Source organism: Tachyglossus aculeatus, chromosome 5, assembly GCF_015852505.1.
Source record: "Tachyglossus aculeatus isolate mTacAcu1 chromosome 5, mTacAcu1.pri, whole genome shotgun sequence".
NCBI classification, from domain to species: domain Eukaryota; kingdom Metazoa; phylum Chordata; class Mammalia; order Monotremata; family Tachyglossidae; genus Tachyglossus; species Tachyglossus aculeatus.
Genome location: NC_052070.1, coordinates 43,275,460 through 43,290,831, shown reverse-complemented (window position 1 = coordinate 43,290,831; position 15,372 = coordinate 43,275,460). Strand labels below are relative to the sequence as shown.

The 15,372-nt window shown below is 43.7% G+C and overlaps 2 non-coding genes across 2 annotated transcripts; one reads left to right on the top strand and one right to left on the bottom strand.

The window, feature by feature from the left end:
- The first annotated feature begins 9,509 nt into the window (after window positions 1-9,509).
- LOC119929411 lies at window positions 9,510-9,645 on the top strand. The gene has a single exon (XR_005451536.1). It is a non-coding gene; the product is annotated as a small nucleolar RNA SNORA7 (small nucleolar RNA).
- Window positions 9,646-12,383: 2,738 nt separating this feature from the next.
- LOC119929395 lies at window positions 12,384-12,521 on the bottom strand. The gene has a single exon (XR_005451521.1). It is a non-coding gene; the product is annotated as a small nucleolar RNA SNORA7 (small nucleolar RNA).
- Window positions 12,522-15,372: the final 2,851 nt, after the last annotated feature.

Sequence of the window (15,372 nt, the reverse complement as noted above, 5' to 3'; positions counted from 1 at the left end):
CCCTATTCAATAAGCCATACTGCTTCTCCAAGGGTAGTGTTAAAAAGAACTGAACATCAGCTCATTCCAGTCCAAACACCTTTATTCTCACTTCCTCCGGAGAGGTTCCAGTACATGTCTGCAGCTTCAACTGCTGGGTATATTTTGCCTGCAAATCTAACCTTTTATAGCTTTTGTCCATCTACCCAGTCCCTCCCCTAAACAGTCATGGTGGCACAAATCCTTCATGCCTTCCATTGGTTGCTGGGCTGTTAGTTCCCTCAGCTAATCAGTGGACGTCGCCATCCACATCTGCTCCTGGTGGGGCACGTCAGGACTGGTCACCCTGGGTTCTCTGCTACCAAGTGCCCAGGGTCCTCCTGACAAGCATGTCCCAGGCAGCAGGCACTAAACTAACATTCCGCTGGGATAGATGCCTTTACCCTACCAAGACCCCCAAACCCTGCTCCCTTTCTCCCAACACTGTACTCCAGTGGGACCTGGTGAACAGACTGTTCATTCATTCATTCATTCATTCATTCATTCATTCATATTTATTGAGCGCTTACTGTGTGCAGAGCACTGTACTAAGCGCTTGGGAAGTACAGGTTGGCAACATATAGAGACAGTCCCTACCCAACAGTGGGCTCACAGTCTAGAAGGGGGAGACAAAGAACAAAACAAAACATATTAATAAAATAAATAGAATATGTACAAGTAAAATAGAGTAATAAATATGTACAAAGATATATACATATATACAGGTGTTGGAGAGGGCTCCCCATTTACTTCTAGTCTGAATGTAGGGCTGAAAACTCCTGATGATGTCACAGTTAGGGGGTGGGAGGAAGAGGAGGATCTGGAGAAAGAGACAGAGAAGAAATGGTAAGAAAGCAAGAAGGAGAACCAGGAGAGGACGGTGTTGGTGAAGCTAAGGTTAGATAGGATTTCCAGGAGAAGGGGTAGTAGCCGATGCCATTCATTCATTCAATCATATTTATTGAGTGCTTACTGTGTGCAGAGCACTGTACTAAGCAGACCTCTCCTTCCCTTGATGACTTTCTGGGTTGGAACTTCAGCGAGCTGCAGTCAAATTATCCTGGGAGATGCCTGAGGGCCGGGAGGCAAAACTAATTCTGCAGCCGTTGCCTACATTTACCTGCTTTCTGCCATTTAAGAGGAATTAAATGCCACTTTTTCTTGCTGTGGCTCTCGAGGAAGCAGGTGATGTGATACCATCAGAAAAAGAAAGAAGTTGTCCTGGAGGTTGCCCATGACTTAGATGATGATCAAAATCTTTAACCCAGACAGACAGATGACTGGCACTCCTGAAGCAGGTGGGCTGAGAGCACTGTTCACCAAACTGACATCCGGTTCCTTTCAAAGAGGAAGGAGATCGAGGAGGGAGCAGAAATTACCAACTTGGGAAGTGGCTCTCAGATGCCTGTGCCCACATAACAAGATCTGCTTTTCAGGGGGTTCGGCAAGGGCTGGAGCCGAAGGAACTGGGCAGTGTTTTCTTCCCCCTTGGTTTGTCTTCTCCTGGGTTTCAGCTGAAAGTAGGTGGCTCTTCTAGTTCCTCTGTTCAGGGAATTATGCCCAATAAATACAATTGGGTGCTCAATAAATAATGATAATTGTGATATTCATTAAGTGCTTACTATGTGCTGGACACTGTATTTACTACTGGGGTAGATATAAACAAATCGGGTTTGACACAGTCCTTGTTCCACAGAGACTCACAGTCTTCTCCTTTTTACAGATGAGGCAACTGAGGTACAGAGAAGTGAAATGACTTGCCTAAGGCCACACAGCAGACAAGTGGCAGAGCTAGGGATAGAACACATGACCTTCTGACTCCCTGGCCTGTGCTTAATAATAATAATAATGATAATGATAATCATGACATTTGTTAAGGGCTTACTGTGTGCCAAACACTGTTCTAAGTGTTGGGGGAATACAAGGTAATCAGGTTGTCCCATGTGGGGCTCACAGTCTTAATCCCCATTTTACAGATGAGGTAACTGAGGCACAGAGAAGTTAAGTGACTTGCCCAAAGTTGCACAGCTGACAAGAGGCAGATCCAGAATTAGAACCCATGACCTCTGCCTCCCAAGCCTGTGATCTTTCCACTGAGCCACGCTGCTTCTCTATCCACTATGCCATGCTGCTTCCAGGCAGGTCCCAGGATGGGAAGGATTAAAATATAGGAGGCGAGGTAGAAAGGAACTTGAGTGTCAGAAGGTCCTGGAAATTGTCCATTCAGCTGAGACCAGGTACCTATTGTTAAAGGTTTGGCATGTACATAAGATCCAGGGATTCAAAAGTCCAAGGGCCAGCATACTTCTTCTACTTCTGTAGCACTTTCTAAGGCACTTAGAACAGTATATTACACTCGGCGGGTGCTCGATAAATTCCATTTCTGCTACTAGTGGAAGGAGGTTGCTTCAGAATAAGAACAGAGCCACCATTCTTCAACCAGCTGGTGATAAGCACAAGCAAGTCATTCTCACTGGATGTGCTGTGTAGGCTGAAAACAGGGGTGGATTCAAGATGGTTTGGATAACTTTAGGATGAAAGGTTTGTAATGGGCTCAGCAGCAGCGCAGTTACAGGAAAAGTGCAGGGGATACTACTAAGGTTTCCATGCTGTTTTCAAAGCTAATGCTTTCTCCTCCATTGGATTGTAACCTCTTCAAAGATAGGGAGTGTATGTCTTTAATCAGTCAGTTAATCGTATTTACTAAGTACTACTGTGTGCAGAGCACTTTATACTAAGCACTTGGGACAGGACAATTTAACAGAGTTAGTAGACATATTCTTGCTTCTGTTGTCTTCTCCGAAATACTTAGAAGCAGCGTGGCATAGAGCTAAGGTCTGGGAGTCAGAAGGTCATGGGTTCTAATCCTGACTCTGCCACTTGTCTGCTGTGTGATCTTGGCCAAGTCACTTAACTTCTTAGTTTTTCAGTTACCTAATCTGACAAATGGGGAGTGAGACTCTGAGCCCCACGTGGGACAGGAATTGTGTCCAACCCAATTTGCTTGTATCCACCCAGCACTTAGTACAGTGCCAGACACTTAGTAAGCGCTTAACAAATACCATAATTATCATTATTATTATTCGATCAAGCAACAGTATTTATTGAATGCTTACTTGGTGCAGAGCATTGTATAATATACAGAGTACAATATAACAGAGTTCATAAACATGTTCCCTACCCAGAGGAGCTTACAATCTAGATATGTACATAAGGGATGTGGAGCTAAGAGTGGGGTGAATAAAGAGAACAAATCCAAGTACTAGGGTGACACAAAAGGGAGAGGGAGGAGGGGAAATAGAGGCTTAGTTGGGGAAGGCTTTACTGAGCACTTACTGTGTCCAGAGCACTGTGCTGAGAGTTCAGTACAATAGAGTTGATAGACATGATCCCTGCCCACAGAGCTTACATTTCAGAGAAGGAGCTTTCAGTCTAGAAGACTGTGTTCAGACACACATACGCATCCCCCTACACACATACACATCCATCCTCTCGCTCTCTTTTTCTCACCCTCTCTCTCTCCCACTCCCCCGAGTTGAATTGCACCATTTTTGGTATCTTCTTTGAGCAGGGAGGAATTCCTCTAATGAGAACTGTCATGCCCACAGAGAAAGGGCCTACCCACCGATGCTAGCTAAGATTCAAACTTGCTGTTCCAGGAACAGCAATGGACTTTCCCTTGGACTGAGCTCATAAGACATGATAAGCTTCTGTGAAGTTCCTAAATTCCTCCCACAATAGAGCTGACGTCCACACTTTCTAGCCTGACTCCTGACCAAGGCTCAGCCAAACCCCGGTCCCAGAGCACTGAGGCTCTGGCATCGGAGCATCGGTTCAAGAGCTACCGTTGCTCCCATTCGCCAAGTCTCATTTCATTCCGGTTGTTTCTGCTCCAGCTGGAAAGGGCCATCCTGCTGCCATCATTTAACCGGTGGCATAAGGGACTCGGCAATAAATTACAGACCATTAGTTTAACTCCACTTGTACAGGGGACATATTAGGGAAAGTAGACCCTTGCAAAGGATCAAGTAGACCCTTTCAAAGGAACACAGGCAGAAAGAATCTGCTTCAAAGGACAGAGCTGAGCATTTAGGAGAGGATAGACTAGAGGGGTCTTTTTTCTTTCTGAGGAGAGGGAATCAACCTAGCCAGAGTGAATGGATTTAACTCATAGGGGGTGTTGGACTGGACCGTGTTGAGTTATTTGAAAAAGCAAAAAGCCCTGAGAAGAAAGCAATTATATTCCTTCAGGGGCTGAGGCAAAAGTGGTATAATTAAGTGAGACAGGACAAGATGCTTTTAAAACTTTAAGATCGATCTCCATAATGGATGCTTTAAAGAAAGCAAACTTGGAAGGGGCAAGAGATGGAATGAGCAGCCTGTTACTATTGGATGGCTGAACAGCAGGAACAAAGCTACCAGCTGTAGCCTGGATGAGTCTTGGAGGACACCTCTTCCCTTGACAACTGTGACTTGTGGGTGTTTGGATTTCATACCGAAATGCCTGAATAATTGGCCATGGGGAAAGTGTGACAGTGACTGATGAGAAGCTTTTTCTCCTTACCTGGAAAATGGTCCCCCAATGATCTATTTTATAACATTACAAGTTTCTGTGAAGTTCATAAATTCCTCTGGCAGTTGAGCTGACGTCCACGCATTCTTTTATTACCGAGAACTAATTGCCTCATTTCCTCGGGGTCTCCATTGGGTGTGGGTGGGTGTAGGGCTTGGAGAAAGAAGAGGCTGAATGGTTCCTGGTTCTTGTGGGGATTCCTCCCTGCTGGGAAGAAGGATCTTATACTCATGGGGTCACCAGACTGCTGGTCGTGAGCCGCAGCATGGCTCAGGGAAAAGGGCACAACTTTAAGAGTCACAGGACCTGGGTTCTAATTCCAGCTCCACCACTTGACTGCTATGTGTCCCTTGGAAAGTCCCTTAACTTCTCTGGGCCTCAGTTTCCTCATCTATAAAATGGGGATTCAATATCTGTTGCCCCTCCCTCTTAGACTGCAAGACCCTTGTGAAATAGGAATGTGTCTGGTTATCTTGGCTCTACTCTAGGTTGTAGGAGAGTGTTTGGCACGAGGTAAATGCTTAGCATGCGCCAATTATTATTATTACATGTGACTTTTTAAATAGTATTTTCTAAGCCCTCACTAAGCCTTTACTAAGCCCTTAGACTGTAAGCTCATTGGGGAGAGGGAATGTGTCTGTATATTTTATACTGTACTCTCCCAAGTGCTTAGCACAGTGCTCTGCACACAGTAAGGACTAAATAAACACAACTGACTGACTTACTATGTGTCAGACATTTTTTCTAAGTTCTGGGTAGATATAAATGAATTAGGTTGGACATGGCCACTGTCCCACATGGGGCTCGCAGTCTTCACTTACTGGGCAGCTTTTGCACCCGTGCTTTGTTATTTATTACTTGAGTTTGGCTGGGGTATGCGTTGTGCTCCAGCCCTTGAGTGGTGGTGGCATTCCCAACCACATAGTTAGTCCAATGCCCACCAAGCCTTTCACCCAGAGTATACATCCCTGAAGTCTCCTGCTTGTCACCATCCTCTCCTACCATCCCCCATATCCCTGCTCACTGTTCCACTTAAAGGATTTTTTTGTGTGTTACCAATAATTGTGTTATTTGTTGTTAGTTGCTTACAATGCACCAAGCTCCATGCTATACAGTGGGGTCGATACCATACAATCAGATCATTCACAGTTCCTGTTCCAGCTGGGACTCATTGTTCGAGGGGGAGGGAGAACAGGTATCTTTTACCCATTTTACAGAAGAGGGAAACTGAGACCCAGAAAGTCACAGTGATTTGTTCCCTGTCACCCAGGAGGCCAGGGGCAGAGCTGGGACTATGTCCTAGGTTCCCTGATTCTGAGGTCTTTCCACTAGGCCACAGTGCCTCCCACATGGTTCACAGGTGGGTGGGGGCCTTCTCTGGGGAGATAGCTTCCTTCTGATGTCATTATTTTTTCTCTTAGAGAGAAACCTCTGGGCCTTGGTATTATAGTTTTCTAGCCTGTCAGAAACCTCAGATTTCTATCCTACTAATGAACTCAAGACAGTCTGGTCTCTCTGCCTACCTGCCAAATTTCTTTCCCTAGCTACTGAAAATTTTGAAGCTGTCGCAACCATACAATTGCATAATGTTTTCCCCTCAGGCTTCGATGCTTAGAAATAAAAATCTTTCATTTTTTTCACACCAGGAAAAGATGGGTTGGGGGTTGAGGGTGGGGGGAGGAATGTTATAGTCTTTCAGTTTCTTGGGGCGCAATACATAACACTGTAGGCAGCTATTACTGGCTCTTAAAATATGCAATGTGTAGAAAAATAGATAATGAGATGAGACTTGAAAAGTGAGCTTTCTACTGCTTAGGGAACCTACGGCTCAGAGAATCAACCCAAAATTTGGGCAGCAAACCACAGACATCAAACCCCAAATGAAAAAATAAGTCATACCCTTTGAGCAAACAGCATAATCATCCTTCCAAACCATTTTACCATGTTGCCACAGGGCGGAGATGCAAGAAATGATAGCCTACCTTCCTACTACTGCAACTAAGTTGTGGTTAAAAAGCCACATGGGATCCTCAAACAAGATCTCGTTTTTCAAGGAAAGGAAGAGGCTTATAAGGACACCGAATGGAACTGGAAGATACAGGGTGTTTCCTAGATCATGGCAGATACTCATTCATTCATTCATTCAGTTGTATTTATTGAGTGCTTACTGTACTAAGCACTTGGAAAGTACAATTCGGCAGCAGATAGAGACAATCCCTACCCAACAACGGGCTCACAGTCTACAAGGGGGAGACAGACAATAAAACAAAACAAGTAGACAGGCATCAATAGCACCAAAATAGATAAATAGAATTATAGATATATACACATCATTAATAAAATAAATGGAATAATAAATAGGTACAAATCTACACAAGTGCTGTGGGGCGGGGAAGGGGGTAGAGCAGAGGGAGGGAGTAGGGGCTGTGGAGGGACAATAGCTGGAGAAGTTGTCTCCGGGAAATGGATTGTCCCTTGGCCTTAACATATGTGGGCAGGGATTGTCTCTCTTTATTGTTGAATTGTACTTTCCAAGCACTTAGTACAGTGCTCTGCACACTGTAAGTGCTCAATAAATACAATTGGATGAATGAATGAACATATCTCCCCAAATTATCCTGTCCCAGATTGTGGATCTTTGCTAGAGGATGGGACCGGTTCCTAGGAAGAATAGATTTGACCGTACCCAAATCCCTTCCTAAATCCAAATAACTGTGGTATTTGTTAAGTGCTTACTATATGCCATGCACTGTATGAAAGCACTGAAGTAGCTACAAGATAACAAAGTTGAAATCGGTTTGTTCCAAGATCGGATTGTGTCCAATCTCATTACCTTGTAGTTTGTCATGCTGTCGGGTTGTCTCTGACCCCTGGCTGCGCCATGGACACATCTCTCCCCAAATGCCCCACCTCAGTCTGCAATCGTTCTGATTAGTGTAGCCATAGAGTTTTCTAGGGAAAACTACACAAGTGATTTACCACTGCCTCCTTCTACACAGTAAACCTGTGTCTCCACCCTTGACTATCTCCCTTGCCGCTGCTGCCCAGCCCAGGTGAGTTTTCACTTGTAGCAGATTACTTCCACTCGCTAGCTACTGCCCAAGATAGGAATGGAATGGATATGCCTCTGCTTAATTCTTCCTCCCATAGTCAAGACTGGTAGAATGCTGGAAATTCTCCAGGTGCGAACCGTAGGTACCTCTGCTTTTAGCACGTAGTGAACACTTGGTAAATGCCACAGCAATGATGATGATGATTACAAGGGACTTGTTCATACAAAGAAGAGTGAGAGATGCACAAAGGGTTCATGCTACTTCAGGAAGTACCAGTCCACTTGACAAGAGGCTCTACTGGAGACATAGTTTGATGGGTGAAAGTCTTTTTTCGTAAGGTGGCCTACACCAACTGATTTTACGAACCTGGTGGTGTCATTAGGAAATCATCCCAGCCTTGCAAATAGGGGCAACAAACTACCAGTCCCTGTTATTCCGACCAGCTTTGGATGATCAGCATTTGTTTCTACTCACTAGACATCAATTTTTCCTTATCCTGGGTGAGTAGGCATTTGAAAGTCAGATTTTTGTGATGAAAAATCTTGTCCCAGGATTTTGATCAACAAAACTGTCATTTACTGATGAGCCTCAGCTGGTGACTGATTAGGTATCAGTCTTGGTGAGTGGCCATGGTTGACTGCCCTGACTAAATATCAGTCTCCCATCCAGTGGGCTGTGGTCAGTAACCCCGGGCAACAACGGCCCCAGCAGATCTCTTCTCTCCCCATTCATCCATATTCCCTGCCCGGTGTGGTTAAACATGGGTTATTTTCACCCACTTTAGAAATATGGCCAATTAAAATCCCTGAAGACTCACAAATCTTTTACTTTGACAATGTTCCACTTGCACTTGACATGATTATTTATTCATGGTCATTAAAGTACTTTTTTTTTACTTCCAGAAAAGACTGCTATAGTCCTAGAATTGTTCAGAATATTTTATCCAACAGAAGATCAGGAAGAAGAGGGCTCAAAAACAGATCAGAAAGAAACCGAGGAGGGAATTGGTTGTCCACTCCATTTTGCCAACTCCACTGGATAAGTGGCCCATGAGGCTAGCTATTTCACCAGGAATTAGATGGAGAGAGTCTATCCTAGGATGAAGAGAGTTTCACTTGGATGGGGAAAAAACCCAGGTTGAGAATGACACCAACCTTCCATTTAAGGGCATCAACGAAAATAGGGTATGTGCTCTTTCACCTTGGGATGACTACTAACCATCTGCTTCCCTAGCACCTAGGAGAGTTCATGTGAAGCAAGACACAAGACCTCTGCCCTCAAGTTGCTAGCAATCAAATGAGAGAAATAAAAATCATTTACACCTAGTGGGAGCAGTAGGTAATCATAATAATAATAATAACTGTGGTATTTGTTAAGTGCTTATGATGTGCCAAGCACTGTACTAAGCACTGGAGTGGATACAAGCATATCAGGTTGGACATAGTCTCTGTCACCATTTTTCAGATGAGGTAACCGAGGAACAGAGAAATGAAATGACTTGCTCAAGGCCACGTAGCAGACAAGTGGCAGAGTCAGGTTTAGAACCCATGACCTCACTCCCAAGCCTACTCTCTATACACTATGCCACAAGTAGTAGCACAAACATTATCAGAATGAAACGGCATGGACTAGTGGAAAGAGCATGGGCCTGGGAATCAGAAGGCACGGTTTCTAATTACAACTCTGTCAATTGCTTGCTATGTAACCTTGGGCAAGTCACTTAACTTCTCTGTGCTTCAGTTCTCCTGTTCTTCCTCCTACTTAGATTGTGAGCCCCAGGAGGGACAGGGACTGTGTCCAACCTGATTGACCTGTATCTATTCCAGTGCTTAGAACAGTGTATGACACATAATAAGTGCTTAACTCCTCTCTCAGGGTTCCACCTGGAGAGTTTCCAGTACTCTACCAGTCTCAACTTAAGGAGGGAGAGTCAAGCAGAGGCATATCCATCCATTCCTAGCTTGGGCAGTGGCTAGTGAGTGGAAGCAATCTGCTACAAGTCAAAACACATCTGTGCTGGGCAGTAGTGGCAAGGGAGACAGTCGAGGGTGGAGACTCAAGTTCACTGAGTGGAAGGAGGCAATGGTAAACAACTTCTGTATTTTTACCAAGAAAACTCTTGGATCTACCACCAGAACGATTGCAGATGGAGGTGGCGTGCTCTGGGAGAGATGTGTCCATGGCATAGCTATGGGTCGGAGATGACTCGAGGGCATAAAACAAAACAAGACAAGTGCTTAACAAATGCCATAAAAATGAAATATCTAAATACATAATTGGATGGCTGATAGGTTGACATAATAAGAATGTTTTTTATTTTTTAATGGTACAGTGCCTGGCACCACAATTATTATTGTTATTATTATTTCAGGCCAGGATAGTGGTCGTGTTTACAGGGTTGGGAAAGTTATGGGGAAGAAAGAATTTGGGAGGAAAGAGGAGAAGTACAATTTCAGCAACAGAGGCTATCACTCATCCCTTCAGAAGGATGCTTGCCTTACTGGGCAAGAAACCTTAATTTCAAAGTTTTTCGAAATAGTCAATGCCAGGTGACTGATAAGAAGTGATCCCAGTACCAGTCCTAAACCCTGCTCATGGCATTAGGATTAATGTCCCTGCCTTTATTCTCAGCTGCCTCCATGCTAATGGTTACTTCTGTCTGTACCATAAAACTTACAATGTCAGTTTGCTCAATTAAGGACTCTGCTGAGTATTTAATCCTTATTTAAAGCTGATGTTTATTTTATTTTAGAGTTTAAATTAATCAGCCTCAGGTTATAAAATTAGATAAGGCAGGGACTGAACTCCCCTGGCAGGACTCATTTTATATTATCTGTCTTAACTCTTTGTCTACTGAGGGAGACAAGTTCCAGGGTCTTTATTAGAGAAGGTCTATGATGACAGTGTGGCTTCGATACAGTCTGTCCCAGGCATGTGTGCCTAATGCAGCAATGAAGCAATGTCTTCAAAGAGTCCCTGCCATCTCTCCCCGCCTTACATATCACCTCTGTTCATCCAAAACCCCCTAACTAGCCCTCTTTCCTCCTACCAAATTTACCTTCTAACTGTGCCTCACACTTGACTCTGATTCCTCACTCATGCTGGTCTCCCAGCCCGGAACTCCATCCTCCCATCCCAGTCTGCTGAACCACAACTCTCCTGATCTTGAGAGCCCTCATAAATCACATCTCCTCCAGGAAGCCTTTCCTGATTAATTCCCAACACTCCAGTCACATCAACCCAACAACCGCCCCTGTGTGTAACTTCATAGCCAGTGATTTATTAAGCTAGTTCATCTTGACATATTTTTGCTACACCCTCTCTATCCTTAGTTCTTTCTGCTGATTCTTGTCTTCCTGTCTCCCAATGTAGAGCTTGAGGTTTTTGAGGGCAGGAGCCATGTTATTTGGTTCTGTTGTATTCTCCCATGCACTTGGTGTTCAACCATGCAGTTGGTGTTCTGTACATATCATCGAGTGTTTGAATGCATCCTTGTTGTTAAATTGTAGTAGTGAGGAAGCCATGTAGTCTAGTAGAAAGAGCATGGGCTTGGGAGTCAGAGGACTGGGGTTCTAATGTTGGATCCAACAATTGTGTGCTGTGTGACCTTGGGCAAGTCAATTCACTTTTCTGTGCCTCAGGTTCCTCAGCTGTAAAATGGAGATTCAACACCTATCTCCCTCCTATTTAGGCCATGAGCCCCATGTGGGAAAAGGACTGTGTCCAACCTGATTATCTCATATCCACTCCAGCATTTAGAACAGTGCTTGATATGTAGGAAGTGCTTAACAAGAACCTTAATTATTATTATTCATTATTAGTGTGACCATTAAAGGAATCGAGTGAGTTCCTGGCTATTCCACAGAATGGTCAGGGCCTTGACTGGCCATCTGGAGTACTAGGAAGCAAACCAACCTCTTCTCTTTGTGTGGAAATTCAGGGCTCACTTCAGCCTTTTTCTTAGTCCGTATAATGTCGGAGCCACTTGGATGAGAGATTGAACCCCTTAGAGATCTCAGAGAACTTAGCTATTTCCTGCCAAGGTAAGGAGTGATTTTGAAGTGTGCAAAAGTACACCTACAAATTTCATCCCTTATAAAGCTGCTGGCTTGCTCCAACCCCCAGACTTTCTTTATTGTCAGCCCCCTTTAACAAGGGAATAAATCAGAGTCAGCTGGCCAGGCTCACTTCCAAAGGGCTATTTGGTAGACACTTGGATGCCATCATCATCATCATCATTCCTGAAGTATGCAAGTCTTTCACGCCCTCCTCATATAAACTCTAAGGCCTAGTGAGCTTAACTAGTTTTCAACCAGATGTGGTTTAACAAACAGATCACCAAGTGAGATGGTTTAACTTCCCTCTGGAAAGTATCCAAGTAAGGCATAATAACTCTTTGTTTTCAGCATAGAAATGACCACAAACAGCAAAATATTTGAATTACAGTACATTGTCAATCAATCTTATTTATTGAGTGCTCAATGTGTGCAGAGCACTGTAATAAGCATTTGTTGTTGTGTCTTATGCTGTCGAGTCATGTCCGACCCATAGCGACACCATGGACACATCTCTCTCAGAATGCCCCACCTCCATCTGCAATTGCTCTGGTAGTGTATCCATAGATTTTTCTTGGTAAAAATACGGAAGCAGTTTACCATTGCCTCCTTCCATGCAGTAAATCTGAGTCTCCGCCCTCGACTCTTTCCCATGCCGCTGTTGCCCAGGACAGTTGAATTTTGACTTGTAGAAGATTGTCTTCCACTAACTATCCACTGCCCAAGCTAGGAATGGAATGGCTATGCCTCTTCTTGACTCTCCCTTCCATAGTTGAGACTGGTAGAGTATTGGAAACTCTCCAGGTGTGACCCTGAGAGGACACTAAGCACTTGGGAGAGAAAAATATAAACAGAGTTGGTAGACATGTCCCTTTCCCACATAGAGTTTATAATCTATAAGGGAACACATATTAAAATGAACTATAGGTAGATACATAAGTATTGTAGCAATGAGGTTGGGGTGAAATGAGGGTACAGATCCAAGTGCAAGGATGACACAGAAGGGAGGGGGAATAGGGGAATTGAGGGCTTAGTCGGGGAAGGCCTGGTGAAGATGTGATTTTAATAAGACTTTGAAGGTGGGGAGACTGACTGCCCTTCGGATATGAAGAAGGAAGGAATTCCAGGCTAGAGACAGGACAATTAGAACAATTAGGCAGAACATTAGAAGAAATCTAATGTCAAATGTCTATCCCTAATCTGATATACTTACAAAAATGGGCAACTTCCCCTCCTCCTGCTCCTCTTATTTCCTTGCTGTGATCTTGGAGGTTTTTGGTTATTCTTTTCCCCTGTTGAATACAGTCATTTTCAGTTTTGCTGCCACTGTGTCCTTCCCTCAGGATTTCCAGAAAATTCTCATGATGGCTTGATCCCAGCTAACCCTAAAATGGCTGTGACCCTTCCCCAACTTTTCAGCCCCTATTCCTTTACTTTAGTCCCCGTGTGATTGGCTATGTTCCTGAGGGGTAAGGGAGGATGGCAAGTAAGTGGCTGACACCTTGTGTTCATGAATTTTCCCTTCTGGAGAAAGTAATAAGTGTGAGTGACTTCAAAACACCAGGTGTGAGGTAGCTGAGAGTGACCATCATACCTGGCTTCACAGGTTCCTTGAGATGGTGGGGCCTTCCATTAATGTCCTTCTCCTCCTCCAGACTGTAAGCTCCTTGTAGACATGCTTCGTGTCTACCAACTCTATTGTATTGTACTCTCCCAAGAGCTTAATTACAAGCTGTGAACACAGTAAGAGCCTAGTAAGTATCACTGATTGAATTATTTTCAGAGAGGCTTACAGGGACAAATTCCATGTGACCCATCAGATTGTAACTTTGTTGTGGATAGAACCCATGTGTTTTGCTTCTATTTTACTCACCCGAGCATTTAGTACATGGGAAAGACTTGGGGCAGCTTGGCCTTGTGAATAGAGCACTGGTCTGAGAGTCAGAAGGACCTACGTTCTAATCCTGGCTCTGCCACTTACCTACTGTATGACCTTGGACAAGTCACTTAACTTCTTTGTGCCTCAGTTCCCTCACCTGTAAAATGAGGATTAAGTGTGAGAGCCCCATGGGGGACAGGTACTGTGTCCATCCTGATTAACTTGTATCTATCCCAGTGCTTAGTACAGTGCCTGGCAATTAGTAAGCACTTAAATACAAAACAAAAAGTACAAGTCTCCTTAAATGACATTTCTCCTAATTTCATCACCAAGATCTTGAAAATGATTTCTTCTCTGAAATGAGCCTAGAAGTTTTCTTAGTGCTTATTTTTTTTACAATCTTTGATCTCCATTTTCATGGATGTTCTTTCATTGCCCTATAAATTTGCCCACTGAGTGGCATTAATTTCCACAGTCTGCCTTCTGTCAGTTGTTAAGCATACAGACCCTTTCAGAGGCATAGCACAGTTTTTACTATAACCCTGCGGGCTCTCAGAATTTACATTGAATATAACTGCAGTAAAGCCTGAAATCCCCCAGTGAATATCTGTAGGCAGGTTTAGGTCAATACTATCCCAGTGGGGTTATATTAATAAATTTTCAGTCTCTCTCTCTTCCTCTCTCTTTTTCTCTCCCTTTCCCTGTTCCTCTTTTCTTCTTTCTTCCATAGTTTTTTCTTCCTTTCTTCTCTCTCTGTCTCGCTGTCATTCTCATTCCCCACCTTCTCTCCTTCTTTTTAGATTTCTCTATCAGAATTCAGGAAAGAGGAATTGGTCTTCTCTACAAATTTATCTTTAGCACCCAGTGCATTCTCTAATTACTCCCTAAGGGAGAGTAGATTGATAACCTCTCGGCTGAATGCTAAATCTTGTATTTAAGGCAGTTAAAGGATGTGGAAATCCATAAGTTGCTAGAAAATGAGACCATTCATTCAATCATTCAGTCAGCTTTATTCTTTTTTTCTTTATACGGTATTTGTTAAGTGCTTACTTTGTGTTGAACACAGTTCAAAGTCCTGGGGTAGGTACAAGCAAATTAATTTGGACCCAATTTCTGTCCTGCATGGGGATACAGGCTAAGTAGGAGGGAAAACAGGAGAACCGGGGCATAGAGAAGTTTAATGATTTACCCAATGTCACAAAGCAAGCATTTAGCGGGGTAGGAATTAGAACCCAGTTCCTCTGACTCCCAAGCCCATGCCTTTTCCAGAGGGCATACTGCTTCTTCATTAACACCCATCTTGTGGAAAGCACTGTACTAAACACTGTGGGGACTATCTCTATCCATTTGAAGACCATCCTTCAGAGCTCAAAAAATGATGCTGTTGTCTGTGAGCTTATAACTAAGGACTTTATCTGGGGCAGTTGGAAGTCAGAGGACACCCCACCACAAAGACTGTCATCGTTCAATTCGATTCCTTGTTTGCAATCCATTTTTACTATTGTCTTTTTCTATCTATCCCACCCTAGATTGTGAGCCCTCTGTGGTATCGGGGCTATATCTGACCTACGCCAGGTCATAAGAGGGTGTTTGATATATAATAAGCACTTTATAAATGTTGTAACAACCAACTATGTAAGTGAAATGAAGTTCTAGCTATGATTGTGAATATGAGTAAAGAACAAACTATGCCTGGCAACCCCTTCCATGTTAATAATAATAGTGATGGTATTTGTTCAGCACTTACTATGTGTCAGCACTGTTCCAGGTGCTGGGCTAGAGACAGGCATGAAG